We start from the raw sequence: 18,958 nt of genomic DNA, 5'->3' as shown, positions 1-18,958 counted from the left end.
TAAATGCATAGTGACGGGAATTAATACGCCACTCAAGGCATAGTGATGGGATTGAATATGGCACTAAAGGCATAAAGATGGGAGTGAGTATGACACTAAAGGCATAGTGATGGGTGTGAGTATGACACTAAATGCATAGTGATGGGTGTGAGTATGACACTAAATGCATAGTGACAGGAATGAATACGCCACTCAAGGTATAGTGATGGGAGTGAGTATGGCACTAAAGGCATAAAGATGGGAGTGAGTATGACACTAAAGACATAGTGATGGGAGTGTGTATGGCACTAAAGCAACAGTGATGGGAGTGAGTGTGGCACTAAAGGCACAGTGATGATTGGAATGAGTATGGCATGAGAGGTGTAGTGATGGGAGTGTGTATAGCACTAAAGGCTTAGTGACAGGAGTGAGTAGGGCACTCAAGGCTAACGTCATAGTGATGGGAGTGAGTAAGGCGCTGAAGGTATAGTGATGGGAGTGAGTATAGCACGAATGGTGAAGTGATGGGTGTGTGTATGGCACTAAAGGCATAAAGATGGGAGTGAGTATGACACTAAAGGCATAGTGATGGGTGTGAGTATGACACTAAATGCATAGTGATGGGTGTGAGTATGACACTAAATGCATAGTGACAGGAATGAATACGCCACTCAAGGTATAGTGATGGGAGTGAGCATGGCACTAAAGGCATAAAGATGGGAGTGAGTATGACACTAAAGACATAGTGATGGGAGTGTGTATGGCACTAAAGCGACAGTGATGGGAGTGAGGGTGGCACTAAAGGCACAGTGATGATTGGAGTGAGTATGGCATGAGAGGTGTAGTGATGGGAGTGTGTATAGCATTAAAGGCTTAGTGACGGGAGTGAGTAGGGCACTCAAGGCTAACGTCATAGTGATGGGAGTGAGTAAGGCGCTGAAGGTATAGTGATGGGAGTGAGTATAGCACGAATGGTGAAGTGATGGGTGTGTGTATGGCACTAAAGGCATAGAGATGGGAGTGAGTATGGCACTAAAGGCACAGTGATGGGAGTGAGTATGGCATGAGAAGTATAGTGATGGGAGTGTGTATAGCACTAAAGGCTTAGTGACGGGAGTGAGTATGGCACTCAAGGCTAACGCCATAGTGATGAGAGTGAGTAAGGCACTGAAGGTATAGTGATGGGGGTGAGTATGGCACTCAAGGCATAGTGATGGGAGTGAGTATGGCACTAAAGGCATAGTGATGGGATTGAGTATGGACTAAAGGCATAGTGATGGGAGTGAATATGGCACTAAATGTATAGAGATGGGAGTGAGCATAATACTAAAGGGATAGTGATGGGATTGAGTACGGACTAAAGGTATAGTGATGGGAGTGAGTATGGCACTAAAGGCATAGTGATGGGAGTGAGTATGGCACCAAAGATATAGTGATGGGACCGAGTATGGCACTAAAAGCATAGAGATTGGAGGGAGTATGACACTAAAGGCATAGTGATGGGAGTGAGTATGGCACTAAATGCATAGAGATGGTAGTGAGTATGGCACAAAAGGTATAGTGATGAGAGTGAGTTTGGCAATAAAGGCATAGTCATGGGAGTGAGTACAACACTAAAGGCACAGTGATGGGAGTGAATGTGGCACTAAAGGCATAGTGACGCGAGTGAGTATGGCACTAAAGGTATATCAATAGGACTGAGTATTACACTAAAGGCATAGTGATGGGAGTGAGCATGGCACTCAGGTGACAGTGATGGGAGTGAGTATGGCACTAAAGGTATAGTGATGGGAGTGAGTATGGCACTAAAGGTATAGTGATGGGAGTGAGTTTGGCACTAAAGGTGTAGTGATGGAAGTGAGTATGGCACTAAAGGCATAGTGATGGGAGTGAGCATGGCACTCAGGTGACAGTGATGGGAGTGAGTATGGCACTAAAGGTATAGTGATGGGAGTGAGTATGGCACTAAAGGTGTAGTGATGGAAGTGAGTATGGCACTAAAGGCATAGTGATGGGAGTGAGTATGGCACTAAAGGCATAGTGATGGGAGTGTGTATGGCACTAAAGGCAAAGTGATGGGAGTGAGTATGGCACTAAATGCATAGAGATGGTAGTGAGTATGGCACAAAAGGTATAGTGATGAGAGTGAGTTTGGCAATAAAGGCATAGTCATGGGAGTGAGTACAACACTAAAGGCACAGTGATGGGAGTGAGACGGGCATTAAAGGCATAGTGTTGGGAGGAAGTATGGCACTAAAGTGGTGACGCGAGTGAGTATAGCACTAAAGTCATAGTGACGGGTGTGAGTATGGCACTAAAGACAAGGAGATGGGAGTGCGTATGGCACTAAAGGCAAGGAGATGGGAGTGAGTATGGCACTAAAGGCATAGTGATGCAAGTGAGTATGCCACTAAAGGCACAGTGAAGGGAGTGAGTGTAGCACTAAAGGCATAGTGATGGGAGTGAGTAGGGCACTAAAGGTATAATAATGGGAGTGAGATTGACAATAAAGGCATAATGACGGGAGTGAGTACAGTACTACAGGCACAGTGATGGGAGTGAGACTGGCATTAAAGGCATAGCTTTGGGAGAGGAGTATGGCATTAAAGACATGGTGATGCGAGTGACTATAGCACTAAAGTCATAGTGATGGGAGTGAGTATGGCATTAAAGGCATGGAGATTGGAGTTAGTATCACACTAAAGGCATAGTGATGGGTGAGTATGGCACTAAGGGCGTAGAGATGGGAGTGAGTATGGCACTAAAGGCACAGTGATGGGAGTGAGTATGGTACTAAAAGCATAGTGACAGGAGTCGGTATTCACTTAAGACATAGTGACAGGAATGAGTATGGCACTAAAGGCATAGTGATGTGAGTCAGTATGCCACTAAAGGCACAGTGAAGGGAGTGAATGTGGCACTAAAGGCATAGTGACGAGAGTGAGTATGGCACTAAAGGTATATCAATAGGACTGAGTATTACACTAAAGGCATAGTGATGGGAGTGAGCATGGCACTCAGGTGACAGTGATGGGAGTGAGTATGGCACTAAAGGTATAGTGATGGGAGTGAGTATGGCACTAAAGGTATAGTGATGGGAGTGAGTTTGGCACTAAAGGTGTAGTGATGGAAGTGAGTATGGCACTAAAGGCATAGTGATGGGAGTGAGCATGGCACTCAGGTGACAGTGATGGGAGTGAGTATGGCACTAAAGGTATAGTGATGGGAGTGAGTATGGCACTAAAGATGTAGTGATGGAAGTGAGTATGGCACTAAAGGCATAGTGATGGGAGTGAGTATGGCACTAAAGGCATAGTGATGGGAGTGTGTATGGCACTAAAGGCAAAGTGATGGGAGTGAGTATAGCACTAAATGCATAGAGATGGTAGTGAGTATGGCACAAAAGGTATAGTGATGAGAGTGAGATGTCACTAAAGGCATAGTCATGGGAGTGAGTACAACACTAAAGGCACAGTGATGGGAGTGAGACGGGCATTAAAGGCATAGTGTTGGGAGGAAGTATGGCACTAAAGTGGTGACGTGAGTGAGTATAGCACTAAAGTCATAGTGACGGGTGTGAGTATGGCACTAAAGACAAGGAGATGGGAGTGCATATGGCACTAAAGGCAAGGAGATGGGAGTGAGTATGGCACTAAAGGCATAGTGATGCAAGTGAGTATGCCACTAAAGGCACAGTGAAGGGAGTGAGTGTAGCACTAAAGGCATAGAGATGGGAGTGAGTAGGGCACTAAAGGTATAATAATGGGAGTGAGATTGACAATAAAGGCATAATGACGGGTGTGAGTACAGTACTACAGGCACAGTGATGGGAGTGAGACTGGCATTAAAGGCATAGCTTTGGGAGAGGAGTATGGCATTAAAGACATGGTGATGTGAGTGACTATAGCACTAAAATCATAGTGATGGGAGTGAATATGGCATTAAAGGCATGGAGATGGGAGTTAGTATGGCACTAAAGGCATAGTCATGGGAGTGAGTATGGCATTAAAGGCATAGTGACGGGAGTGAATATGGCACTAAAGGCACAGTTAAGGGAGTGAATGTGGAACTAAAGGCGTAGTGACGGGAGTGAGTATGGCACTGATGGTATAACAATAGGAGGGAGTATGACAATAAAGGCATAGTGATGGGTGTGAGTATGGCACTAAGGGCATAGAGATGGGAGTGAGTATGGCTCTAAAGGCATAGTGATGCGAGTCAGTATGCCACTAAAGGCACAGTGAAGGGAGTGAATGTGGCACTAAAGGCATAGTGACGGGAGTGAGTATGGCACTATAGGTATATCAATAGGACTGAGTATGACACTAAAGGCATAGTGATGGGAGTGAGCATGGCACTCAGGTCACAGTGATGGGAGTGAGTATGGCACTAAAGGCACAGTGATGGGAGTGAGTATGGCACTAAAGGTATAGTGATGGGAGTGAGTATGGCACTAAAGGCATAGTGATGGGAGTGAATATGGCACTAAAGGTGTAGGGATGAGAGTGTGTATGGCAGTAAAGGCAGTGATGGGTGTGAGTATTGCACTAAAGGCATAGTGATGGGAGTGAATATGGCATTAAAGGCATAGTGATGGGACTGTGTATGGCAGTAAAGGCACAGTGATGAGAGTGAGTTTGCCACTAAAGGCGTAGTGATGGGAGTGGATATGGCATTAAAGGCAGAGTGATGCGAGTAAGTATGGCACTAAAGGTATAGAGATGGGAGTGAGTATGATTCTAAAGGGATAGTGATGGGTGTGAGTATGGCACTAAAGGCATAGTGATGTGTGTGAGTACGGCATTAAAATTACAGTGATACAAGTGAGTATGGCACTAAAGGCATGGTGATGGGATTGAGTATGGACTAAAGGCATAGTGATGGGAGTGACTATGGCACTAAATGTATAGAGATGGGAGTGAGTATGATACTAAAGGGATAGTGATGGGATTGAGTATGGACTAAAGGCATAGTGATGGTTGTGATTACAGCACTAAAGGCATAGTGATGGGACTGAGTATACCACTCAAGGCATAGTGATTGGAGTGAGTATGGCACTAAAGGCATAGTGATGGGAGTATGGACTAAAGGCATAGTGACGGGAGTGAGTATGACACCAAAGATATAGTGATGGGACCGAGTATGGCACTAAAAGCATAGAGATTGGAGGGAGTATGACACGAAAGGCATAGTGATGAGAGTGAGTTTGGCAATAAAGGCATAGTCATGGGAGTGAGTACAACACTAAAGGCACAGTGATGGGAGTGAATATGGCACTAAAGATGTAGTGATGGTAGTGTGTATGGCTGTAAAGGCACAGCGATGGGAGTGAGTATGGCACTAAAGGCATAGTGATGGGTGTGAGTATGGCACTAAAGGTGTAGTGATGGGAGTGTGTATGGCAGTAAAGGCACAGTGATGGGAGTGAGAATGGCACTAAAGGCACAGTGATGAGAGTGAGTTTGGCACTCAAGGCATAGTGATGGGAGTGAGTATGGCACTAAAGGCATAGTGATGGGTGTGAGATGGCACTAAAGGCATAGTAATGGGAGTGAATATGGCACTAAAGGCATAGTGATGGGAGTGAATATGGCACTAAAGGCATAGTGATGGGAGTGAGTATAGCACTAAAGGCATAGTGATGAGACTAGGTATTCACTTAAAGCATAGTGATGGGAGTGAGTATGGCACTAAAGGCACAGTGATGGGAGTGAGTGTGGCACTAAAGGCATAGTGATGGGAGTGAGTGTGGTACTCAATTAACAGTGATGGGAGTGAGTATGGCACTAAAGGCATAGTGATGGCAGTGAGTATGGCACTAAAGGTATAGCAATAGGACTGAGTATGGCATGGAAGGCATAGTGATGGGAGTGAGTATGGCACTCAATTCACAGTGATGGGAGTGAGTATGGCACTAAAGGCATAGTGATGGGAGTGAGTGTGGCAAAAGGCATACTGATGGGAGTGAGTATGCCACTCGAGGCATAGTGACTGGAGTGAGTATGTGAGTGAGTATGGCAGTAAAGGCATAGTGACAAGAGTAAGTATGGCACTAAAGGCATAGTATGGAAGGGAGTATGGCACTAAAGGTATAGGGTTGGGAGTGAGAAAAGTCATAGTGATGGTAGTGAGTATGGCACTAAAGGTATAGTGATGTGAGTGAGTATGGTAGTAAAGGCATAGTGATGTGAGTGAGTATGGCACTAAAGGTACAGTGAAAGGAGTGAGTATGGCATTAAAGGCATAGTGATGGGTGTGAGTATAGCACTAAAGGCATAGTAATGGGAGTGAATATGGCACTAAAGGCATAGTGTTGGGATTGAGTAAGGCAGTAAAGACATAGAGATGGGAGTGAGTATGGCACTAAAGGCATAGTGATGGGAGTGAGTATAGCACTAAAGGCATAGTGATGGGTGTGCGTATTGCACTAGAGGCATAGTGACGGGAGTGAGTATGGCACTAAATGCATAGTGATGGTGTGAGTATGGCACTTAAGGCACAGTGATGGGTGTGAGTATCACACTAAAGGCATAGTGATGGGAGTGAGTATGGCACTAAAGGCATATTGATGGGGTGAGTATGGCACTTAAGACATAGTGATGGGAGTGAGTATGGCATGAAAGGCAGAGTGATGGGTGTGAGTATTGCACTAAAGGCCTAGTGATAGGTGTGAGTATTGCATTAAAGGCATTGTAACGGGAGTGAGTATGGTACTAAAGGCATAGTGATGGGGTGAGTATGGCACTAAAGACATAGTGATGGGAGTGAGTATTACACTAAAAACAGAGTGATGGGTGTGAGTATTGCACTGAGGGCATAGAGACGGGCGTGAGTGTGGCACTAAAGGCATAGTGATGGGAGTGAGTATGGCACTAAAGGCACAGTGATGAGAGTGAGTATGCCACTAAAGACATAGTGATGGGAGTGAGTTTGGCACTAAAGGCATAGAGATGGGAGTGAGTATGACACTAAAGGCATAGTGATGGGTGTGAGTATGGCACTAAAGGCATAGTGATGAGTGTAAGTATGGCACTAAAAGCACAATGATACAAGTGAGTATGGCACTAAAGGCATAGTGATGGGAGTGAGTATGGCACAAAAGGCATTGTGATGGGATTGAGTATGGCACGAATGGTGTAGTGTGTGTATGGTACTAAAGGCACAGTGACGGCAGTGAGTATGACACTAAAGTCACAGTGCTGGGAGTGAGTGAGGCACTAAAGGCACAGTGATGGGAGTGAGTATGGCATGAGAAGAGGTGTAGTGATCGGAGTGTGTAAGGCACAAAAGGCATAGGGAAGGGAGTGAGTATGGCACGAACATCATATTGATGAGAGTGAGTAAGGCATTAAAGGCATAGTGATGGGAGTGAGTATCGCACTAAAGGTATAGTGATGGGAGTGAGTATCGCACTAAAGGTATAGTGATGGGAGTGAGTACAGCACTAAAGATATAGTGATGGGAGTGAGTCTGGCACTAAAGATATAGTGATGGGAGTGAGTACGGCACTAAAGGCAGAGTGATGCGAGTGAGTATGGTATTAATGTCATAGTGATAGGAGAGAGTATGGCACTAACGTCATAGTGATGGAAGTGAGTACGACATTAAAGGCATAGTGATGGGAGTGAGAATGACAAAGGCATAGTGATGGGAGTGAATATGGCATGAGAGGTGTAGTGATGGGAGTGTGCATGGCACTAAAGGCATAGTGATGGGTGTAAGTATGGCACTAAAGGCATAGTGATGGGTGAGAGTATGGCACTAAAGGTACAGTGATGTGAGTGCATATGGCACTAAAGGCATATTGATGTCAGTGAGTATGGTACTAAAGGTATAGTGATGCGAGGGAATATGGCACTAAAGGCATTGTGAAAGTAGTGAGTATGCCATTAAAGGTATAGTGATGCGAGTAAGTATGCACTAAAGGCATCATGATGGGAGTGAGTATGGACAAAAGGCACAGTAATGGGAGTGAGTATGGCACTAAAGGCATAGTGATGGCATTGACTATGGACAAAAGTTATAGTGACGAGAGTGAGTATGACACTGAAGGTATGGTGATGGGAGTGAGTATGGTACTAAAGGCATAGTGATGGGAGTGAGTGTGGCACTAAAGGCATGGTGATTGGAGTGAGTGTGGCACTAAAGGCATAGGGACAGGAGTGAGTATGGCACTAAAGGCATAGTGATGGGAGTGAGTATAGCACTAAATGCATAGTGATGGGAGTGAATATGGCAGAAAATGCAGAGTGATGGGAGTGAGTATGGCACTTAAGGCATAGTGACGGGAGTGAGTATGGCACTATAGGCATAGTGATGGGAGTGAGTATGGCCCTCAAGGCATAGTGAAGGGAGTCACTAAGGCAATAAAAGCATAGTGATGAGAGTCAGTATGAAACTGTCAAAGGAAAAATATACTTTAAAAATGATCAAAACACGGAAGGTTCAGGTTAAGGCACTTTAATCTTGCTGCAAGGAGACAAAAACGTGCTAATACAGAGTTTGTCTAACCAGAAACAGGAAATACATTCATTTTTATAGGTTATCAAATTAATCCTGTCCTACCATGCTGACGTAACAGATTACCACCTTTTCATCATCATCTGCTGACCATCTTTCCCATGAATTTCCGCTGATTTAAACAATTTTTGCGTGACACTTCCTGAGGAAAACAACATGGCCTTGGTTACTTTCAGTTATGTTACATTCAAGATACTACAGCTAAATCAAGCACAATGCTAGCAGTTCATTTCTCTAATAATCCTTTGTTTACTTTATCTCTAAATTACTGCAGCTGCAGAGGTTCCCATCCTCTGGACAAGGCTGTTTGTCTAGAATCATTACATTTATAATATAAAGCATTGTTCATTCATATGCTTCTGACCTAGCAGATAAACACCTGCTTCTCAAGTACATTTCCACAAGGCATAAACAAGAATATTGCTGTGCTAGCAGTTACTAGGTCAGAGGGCAACTTGCAAGTTTCAGAAAGCATGCTGCAGTTTCCAAAAAGCATCTTTTTCAGTCTCATATGAAACTCAATTTGTATATAACACAGTGCATGAAAAATAGAAAGAAAAGCATATTAAAAACACTTGAATATTAATTTGGCATTAAGCATACACACATTAATACATATTTTTATAACAGAAACTCAAGGCATAGTGTTGGTAGTGAGTATGGCACTAAATGTATAGTGATGGGAGTGAGTATGGCACTAAAGGTGTAGTGATGGGAGTGTGTATGGTAGTAAAGGCACAGTGATGGGTGTGAGTATTGCATTAAAGGCATAGTGACGGGAGTGAGTATGGCACTAAAGATGTAGGGATTGGAGTGTGTATGGCAGTAAAGGCACTGTGGTGGGAGTGAGAATGGCACTAAATGCATAGTGATGGGAGTGAATATGGCACTAAAGGCATAGTGATGGGAGTGAGATGGCACTAAAGGCATAGTGATGGGAGTGAGATGGCACTAAAGGCATAGTAATGGGAGAGAGTATGGCACTAAAGGCATAGTGATGGGTGTGAGTATAGCACTAAAGGCATAGTGATGGGTGTGAGTATAGCACTAAAGGCATAGTGATGGGAGTGAGTATGGCACTAAAGGCATAGTGATGGGAGTGAGATGGCACTAAAGGCATAGTGATGGGAGTGAGATGGCACTAAAGGCATAGTGATGGGAGTGAGATGGCACTAAAGGCATAGTGATGGGAGTGAGATGGCACTAAAGGCATAGTAATGGGAGAGAGTATGGCACTAAAGGCATAGTGATGGGTGTGAGTATAGCACTAAAGGCATAGTGATGGGTGTGAGTATAGCACTAAAGGCATAGTGATGGGAGTGAGTATGGCACTAAAGGCATAGTGATGGGAGTGAGTATGGCACTAAAGGCACAGTGATGGGTGTGAGTATGGCACTAAAGGCATAGTGATGGGTGTCAGTATGGCACTAAAGATGAAGTAATGGGCATGTCTATGGCAGTAAGGGCACAGTGGTGGGAGTGATAATGGCATTAAAGGCTTAGTGATGAGAGTGAAGGCACAGTGATGAGAGAGAGTTTGGCACAAAAGGCATAGTGATGGGAGTGAGTATGGCACTAAAGGCATAGTGATGGGAGTGAGATGGCACTAAAGGCATAGTAATGGCAGTGAATATGGCACTAAAGGCACAGTGAAGGTATTGAGTATGGCACTAAAGGCATAGTGACGGGAGTGAGTATGACATTAAAGACATAGTGACGGGAGTGAATATGGCACTAAAAGCATAGTGACGGGAGTGAGTATGGCACTCAATTCACAGTGATGGGAGGGAGTATGGCACTAAAGGCAAAGTGACGGGAGTGGGTATGCACTTAAGACATAGTGACACAAATGAGTATGACACTAAAGGCATAGTGATGCATGTGTGTATGCCACTAAAGGCATAGAGATGGGAGTGAGTGTGTCACTAAAGGCATAGTGATGGGAGTGAGAATGGCACTAAAGGCGTAGTGATAGCAGTGAGTGTGGCACTAAAGGTATAGCAATAGGAATGAGTATGGCACTAAAGGCATAGTGATAAGATTGACTATGACACTAAAGGCATAGTGATGGGAGTGAGTATGGCAATAAACACATAATGATGGGAGTGAGTATGACAGTACAGACATAGTGATGGGAGTGAGTATGGCACTAAAGGCACAGTGATGGGAGTGAGTATGACACTAAAGGTATAGTGATGGGAGTGAGTATGGCACTAAAGGCATAGTAATGGGAGTGAGTACGGCGGTAACGGCATAGTGATGTGATGTGAGTGAGTATGGCACTAAAGGCATAGTGCCAGGCATGAGTATGGCACTAAATACATAGTGATGGGAGTGAGTATGACACTAAAGGCATAGTGATGGGAGTGAGTATGGCATGAGAGGTGTAGTGATGGTAGTGAGTATAACACTAAAGGTATAGTGATGGGAGTGAGTACGGCATTAATGTCATAGTGATGGGAGTGAGTATGGCATTAAAAGCGTAGTGATAGGAGTGAGTATGACACTAGAGGAATAGTGATGGGAGTGAGTATGGCATTAAAGGTATAGTGATGGGAGTGAGTACAGCACTAACGGCATAGTGATGTGAGTGAGTATAGCACTAAAGGCATAGTGCCGGGAGTGAGAATGGCACTAAAGGCATAGTGATGGGAGTGAGTATGGCATTAACTTCATAGTGATGGTAGTGAGTATGGCATTAAAGGCATAGTGATGGGAATGAGTATGACATTAAAGGCATAGTGATGGGAGCTAAAATGGCACTAACGTCATAGTGATTGGAGCGAGTATGGCATTAAAGGCATAGTGATGGAAGACAGTATGACGCCAAAGGCATAGTGATGGGAGTGAGTATGAGACTAAAGGCATAGTGATGTGAATGAATGTGGAATAAAGGCACAGTGACGGGAGTGACTATGGCACTAAAGGCACAGTGATGGGATTGAGTATGGCAGTAAAGGCATAGAGATGGGAGTTAGTATGGCAGTAAAGGCATAGTGATGCAAGTGAGTATGGCACTAAAGGCATAGTGATGAGAGTGAGTATGGTACAAAAGGCATAGAGATGAGAGTGAGTATGGCACTAAAAGTATAGTGATAGGAGTGAGTTTGGCACTAATGGCATAGTGATGTGTGTGAGTATGAGACTAAAAGCATAGTGATAGGAGTGAGTATGGCATGATAAGCATAGTGATGGGAGCGTGTATGGCACTAATGGCACAGTGATGGGAGTGAGTATGACACAAAAGGCGTAGTGATGGGAGTGTGTGTGGCATGAAAGGTGCAGTGAGGAGAGCGTGTATAGCATGAAAGGTGTACAGATGGGAGTGTGTATCACACTAAAAGCATAGTGACGGAAGTGAGAAAGGCACTAATGTCACATTGATGGGAGTGAGTAAGGCATTAAAGCCATAGTGATGGGAGTGAATATGACACTAAAGGGATAGTGATGGAAGTGAGTATGGCATTAAAGGTATAGTGTTTGGGCATGAGTATGGCACTAAAGACATAGTGAAGTGAATGATTATAGCAGTAAGGGTATAGTGGTGGGAGTGAGTTTGGCACTAAAGGCATAGTGATGTGAGTGAGTATGGCATTAACATCATAGTGATAGGAGTGAATATGGCGCTAACGTCATAGTGATGGCAGTAAGTATGGCATTAAAGCATAGTGATAGAAGTGGCACTAAAGGCATAGTGATGGGAGTGAGTATTACACTAAAGGAATAGTGAAGGAAGTGAGAAAGGCACTAACGTCATATTGATGGGAGTGAGTAAGGCATCAAAGCCATAGTGATGGGAGTGAATATGACACTAGAGGGATAGTGATGGGAGTGAGTATGGCATTAAAGGTATAGTGTTGGGCATGAGTATAGCACTAAAGGTATAGTGATGGGAGTGAGTAAGGCACATGGTATAGTAATGGGAATGAATATGGCACTAAAGGCATAGTGATGCGAGTGAGTATGGCACAAAAAGCAAAGTGATGGGAGTGAGTATGGCACTAAAGGCATAGAGATGGGAGTGAGTATGGCACTAAAGGTATAGTGATGAGAGTGAGTTTGGCAATAAAGGTTTAGTGATGGGAGTGAGTACAGCACTAAAGGCACAGTTATGGGATGAGGCTGGCATTAAAGACATAGCGTTGGGAGGGAGTATGGCACTATAGACATGGTGATGGGAGTGAGTACAGCACTAAAGTCATACTGATGGGAGTGAGTAAGGCAGAAAAGGTATAGAGATGGGAGTGAGTATGGCACTAAAGGCATAGTGATGGCTGTGCATATGGCACTAAAGGCATAGTGATGGAAGTGAGTGTAGCACTAAAGGCACAGTGGTGGGAGTGAGTATGGCATTAAAAGCATAGTGATGGGAGTGAGCATGGCACTAAAGGTATAGTGATGCGACTAATTATGCCAATAAAGGCATAGTGATGAGAGTGAGTAAAGGTATAGTAATGGTAGTGAGTATGGATTAAAGCCATAGTAATGGTAGCGAGTATGACACTAAAGGCATAGTGATGGGAGTGAGTATGGCACTAAAGGCACAGTGATGGGAGTGAGTATGGCACTAAAGGCATAGTGATGGGTGTGAGTATGGCACTAAAAGCACAGTGATACGAGTGTGTATGGCACTAAAGGCATAGTGATGGGAGTAAGTATGGTATGAAAAGTGTAGTGATGGGAGCTTGTATGGCACTAATGGCACATTGATGGGAGTGAGTATGGCACAAAAGGCATAGTGATGGGAGTGAATATGGCATTAAAGGTATAGTGATGTGAGTGAGTATGGCAGTAAAAGCATATTGATGTGATGAGCATGGCACGAAAAGTATAGTAATGCGAGGGAGTATGGCACTAAGGTCATTGTGAAAGGAGTGAGTATGGCATTAAAGGTATAGTGATGCGAGTAAGTATGCACTAAAAGCATCATGATGGGAGTGAGTATGGACAAAAGGCATAGTGATGGGAGTGAGTATGACACTAAAGGCATAGTAATGGGAGTGAGTATGGCACTAAAGGCTTAGTGATGGCAGTGAGTATGCCACTAAAGATATAGTGATGCGACTGGGTATGGCACTAAAGGCATGGTGATTGGAGTGAGTGTGGCACTAAAGGCATTGTGATTGGAGTGTGTTTGACACTAAAGGCATAGTGACAGGAGTGAGTATGGCATTAAAAACATAATGATGGGAGTGAGTATAGCACTAAACGCTTAGTGATGGATGTGAGTATTGCACTAAAGGCATAGGGACAGGAGTGAGTATGGCACTATAGGCATAGTGATGGGAGTGAATATGGCATAAAAAGCATAGTGATGGGAGGGAGGTTAGCACTACATGCATAGTGATGGGTGTGAGTATTGCACTAAATGCATAGTGATGGGAGTGAATATGGCAGAAAAGGCAGAGTGATGCGAGTGAGTATGGCACTAAAGGCATAGTGATGGGTTTGAGTGGCACTAAACGCATAGTGATGGGAGTGAATTTGACACTAAAGGCGTAGTGATGGGAGTGAGTGGCACTAAACGCATAGTGATGGGAGTGAGATGGCAGTAAAGTCATAGTAATGGCAGTGAATATGGCACTAAAGGCACAGTGAAGGGATTGAGTATGGCATTAAATACATAGTGACGGGAGTGATTATCGTACTTATGGCCTAGAGGTGGGAGTGAGTATGGCACTAAAAGGATAGTAATGGGAGTGAGTATGGCACTAATGGCATAGTGATGGCAGTGAGTATGACATTAAAAGGATAGTAATGGGAGTGAGTATGGCACTAAAGGCATAGTGATGGCAGTGAGTATGGCACTAAAGGCATAGTGATGGGTGTGAGTATGGCACTGAAGGTGTAGTGATGGGAGTGTGTATGGCAGTAAAGGCACAGTAGTGGGAGTGATAATGGAAGAAAAGGCTTAGTGATGAGAGTGAGTTTGGCACAAAAGGCATAGTGATGGGAGTGAGTGGCACTAAAGGCATAGTGATGGGAGTGAAATGGCAGTAAAGACATAGTAATGGCAGTAAATATGGCACTAAAGGCACAGTGAAGGGATTGAGTATGGCACTAAAGGCACAGTGATGGGAGTGAGTATGGCATTAAAGACGTAGTGACAGTAGTGAGTGTGGCACTCATGCCATAGTGATGGGAGTGAGTATGGCACTCAATTCATAGTGATGTGAGTGAATATGGCACTAAAGGCAAAGTGACGGGAGTGGGTATGCATTAAAGACATAGTGACGCAAATGAGTATGGAACTAAAGGCATAGTGATGTGTGTGAATATGCCACTAAAGGCATAGTGATGGGAGTGAGTGTGTCAGTAAAGACATAGTGATGGAAGTGAGTATGGCACTAAAGGCATAGTGATGGGAGTGAGTGTGGCCCTAAAGGTATAGTGACGGGAGTGAGTATGGCACTAAAGGCATAGTGATGGGTGTGAGTATGGCATTAAATGCACAGTGATAAAAGTGAGTATGCACTAAAGGCATAGTGATGGGAGTGAATATGGCACTAAAGGTATAGAGATGGGAGTGAGTATGATACTAAAGGGATAGTGATTGGTGTGAGTATGGTACTAAAGGCATATCAATGGGTGTGAGTATGGTACTAAAGGCATAGCGATGGGTGTGAGTATGGCATTAAAAGCACAGTGAGACAAGTGAGTAGGGCACTAAAGGCATAGTGATGGGATTGAGTATGGACTAAAGGCATAGTAATGGGACTGAGTATGCCACTCAAGACATAGTGATAGGAGTGAGCTTGGACTAAAGGCATAGTGAGTATGGCACCAAAGGCATACTGATGGGCTCAAGTATGGCACTAAAGGCATAGAGATGGTAGTGAGTATGGCACAAAAGGTATAGTGATGGGAGTAGTTTGGCAATAAAGGCATAGTGACGGGATTGAGTACAGCATTAAAGGCACAGTGATGGATGTGAGATGGGCATTAAAGGCATAGTGCTGGGAGGAAGTATGGTACTAAAGACATGGTGATGCGAGTGAGTATAACACTAAAGTCATAGTGATGGGTGTGAGTGTAGCACTAAAGGCATAGTGATGGTAGTGAGTGTAGCACTAAAGGCATAGTGATGGGAGTGAGTATGGCATTAAAGGCATAGTGATGGGAGTGAGTATGGCATTAAAGGCATAGTGATGGGAGTGAGTATGGCATTAAAAGCATAGTGAGGGCAGTGAGTATGGACTAAAGGCATAGTGATGGGAGTGAGTATGGCAGTAAAGGCATAGTGATGGGAGTGAGTATGGCACTAAAGGCATAGTGATAGCAGTGAGTATAGACTAAAGGCATAGTGATGGGAGTGAGTATTGCACTAAAGGCATAGGATGCCAGTGAGTATGGCATTAAAGGCATAGTGACAAGATTAAGTATGGCACTAAAGGCATAGTGATGTGAGTGAGTATGGCACTAAAGGCATAGGGATGGGAGTGAGTAAAGGCATAGTGATGGTAGTGAGTATGGCACTAAAGGTATAGTGATGTGAGTGAGTATGGCAGTAAAGGCATAGTGATGGGAGTGAGTATGGCACTAATTGTATAGTAATGCAAGTGAGTATGGCACTACAGGCTTAGTGATGGTAGTGAGTATGCCAGTAATGATATAGTGATGCGAGTGAGTATGGTGCTCAAAGCATAGTGATGGTAGTGAGTATGATACTAAAGGCATAGTGATGGGAGTGAATATGGCACTAAAGGCATAGAGATGGGAGTATTACCCTAAAGGCATAGTGATGGGAGTGAGTATGGCACTAAAGGCATAAAGATGGGAGTGAGTAGGGTACTAAAAGTATAATAATGGGAGTGAGATTGGCAATAAGGGCATAGTGACAGGAGTTAGTACAGCACTACAGGCACAGTGATGGGAGTTAGACTGACATTAAAGGCATAGTATTGGGAGGGGAGTATGCCACTAAAGACATGGTGATGCGAGTGTCTTTAGCACTAAAGTCATAGTGATGGGAGTGAGTATGGCATTAAAGGCATGAGATGGGAGTAAGTATGGCACTAAAGGCACAGTAACGGGAGTGAGTATGGTACTCAATTTACAGTGATGGGGGTGAGTATAGCACTAAAGGCATAGTGACGGGAGTGGGTATGCACTTAAGACATGGTGATGGGAATGAGTATGGCAGTAAAGGCATAGTGATACGAGTGAGTATGCCACTAAAGGCACAGTGACGGGAGTAAGTGTGGCACTAAAGGCATAGTGATGGGAGTGAGTATGGCACTGATGGTATAGCAATAGCAGTGAGTATGACACTAAGGGCATAGTGATGGCAGTGAGTATGGCACTCAGTTCACAGTGATGGGAGTGAGTATGGCACTAAAGTCATAGTGATGGGAGTGAGTATGGCACTAAAGGCATAGTGATGGGTGTGAGAATGGCACTAAAGATGTAGTGATGGGAGTGAGCATGGCACTAATGGCATAGTGATGGGAGTGTGTATGGCACGAAAGGCACAGTGATGAGAGTGAGTTTGCCACTAAAGGCATAGTGATGGGAGTGGATATGGCACTAAAGGCAGAGTGACGGGACTGGGTATTCACTTAAGGCATAGTGTCGGGAATGAGTATGGCACTAAAGGCATCGTGATGCGAGTTATTATGCCACTAAAGGCACAGTGAAGGGAGTGAGTGTGGTACTAAAGGCATAGTGATAGGAGTGAGTATGGCACTAAAGGCGTAGTCATGGCAGTGAGTATGGCACTAAAGGTATAGCAATATGACTGATTATGGCACTGAAGGCATAGTGATGGGAGTGAGTATGGCACTCAATTCACAGTGATGGGAGTGAGTATGGCACTAAAGGCATAGTGATGGGAGTGAGTGTGGCACTAAAGGCATAGTGATGGGAGTGAGTGTGGCAATAAGGCACAGTGATGGGAGTGAGTATGGCACTAAAGGCATAGTGATGGGAGTGAGTATGGCACTAAAGGCATAGTGATGGGAGTGAGTATGGCACTAAAGGCACAGTGATGTGAGTGAGTATAGCACTAAAGGCACAGTGATGGGAGTGAGTGTGGCGATAAAGCTATAGTGATGGGAGTGAATATGGCATTAAAGGCATAGTGATGGAAGTGAGCATGACACTAAACATATACTGATGTGACTAATTATGTCAATAAAGGCATAATGATGGGAGTGAGTATGGCATTAAAGGCATAGTGATGTGGGTGACTATGGCCCTAAAGGCATAGTGATGGGAGTGAGTATGGCACTACAGGTATAGGATGCCATTGAGTATGGCACTAAAGGTATAGTGGTGTGAGTGAGTATGGCAGTAAAGGATAGTGATGTGAGTGAGTATGGCAGTAAAGGTATATTGATGTGAGTGAGTATGGTAGTAAAGGTATAGTGATGCGAGTGTGTATGGCACTAAAGGCATAGTGAAAGGAGTGAGTATGGCATTAAAGGCATAGTTATAGATGTGAGTATAGCACAAAAGGCATAGTGATGGGTGTGAGTATTGCACTAAAGGCATAGTGACGTGAGTGAGTATGGCACTATAGGCATAGTGACAATAGTAAGATTGGCACTAAAGGCATAGTGATGTGAGTGACTATGGCACTAAAGGCATGGGGTTGGGAGTGAGAAAAGTCATAGTGATGGTAGTGAGTATGGCACTAAAGGCATAGTGATGGGAGTGAGTATGGCACTAAAGGCATAGTGATGTGAGTGAGTATGGCACTAAAGGCATAGTGATGCGAGTGAGTATGGCACTAAAGGCATAGTGAAAGGAGTGAGTATGGCATTAAAGGCATAGTGCTAGGTGTGAGTATAGCACTAAAGGCATAGTGATGGGTGTGAGTATTGCACTAAAGGCATAGTGACGGGAGTGAGTATGGCACTATAGGCATAGTGATGGGAGTGAGTATTGCATAAAAGGCATTGTGATGGGATTGAGTATGGCACATATGGTGTAGTGTGTGTATGGTACTAAAGGCACAGTGACAGGAGTGAGTATGGCACTAAAGGCACAGTGATGAGAGTGAGTTTGGCACAAAAGGCATAGTGATGGGAGTGAGTATGGCACTAAAGGCATAGTGATGGGAGTGAGATTGCACTAAAGGCATAGTAATGGCATTGAATATGGCACTAAAGGCACAGTGAAGGGATTGAGTATGGCATTAAAGACATAGTGACAGGAGTGAGTATGGCACTAAAGCCATAGTGATGGGAGTAAATATGGCACTCAATTCACAGTGATGGGAGTGAATATGGCACTAAAGGCAAAGTGACAGGAGTGGGCATGCACTTAAGACATAGTGACACAAATGAGTATGACAGTATGAGTGAGTGTGTCATTAAAGGCATAGTGATGGGAGTGAGTGTGGCACTAAAGGTGTAGTGACAGGAGTGAGGATGGCACTAAAGGCATAGTGACGAGAATGACTAAGTCACTAAAGGCATAGTGACAGGAGTGAGTATGGCACTAAAGGAATAGTGAC

This window comes from Protopterus annectens, chromosome 9.part0 (genome assembly GCF_019279795.1).
Source record: "Protopterus annectens isolate FY-2018-M chromosome 9.part0, PAN1.0, whole genome shotgun sequence".
Classification (NCBI taxonomy): domain Eukaryota; kingdom Metazoa; phylum Chordata; order Ceratodontiformes; family Protopteridae; genus Protopterus; species Protopterus annectens.
This window is presented reverse-complemented; position numbering follows the sequence as displayed.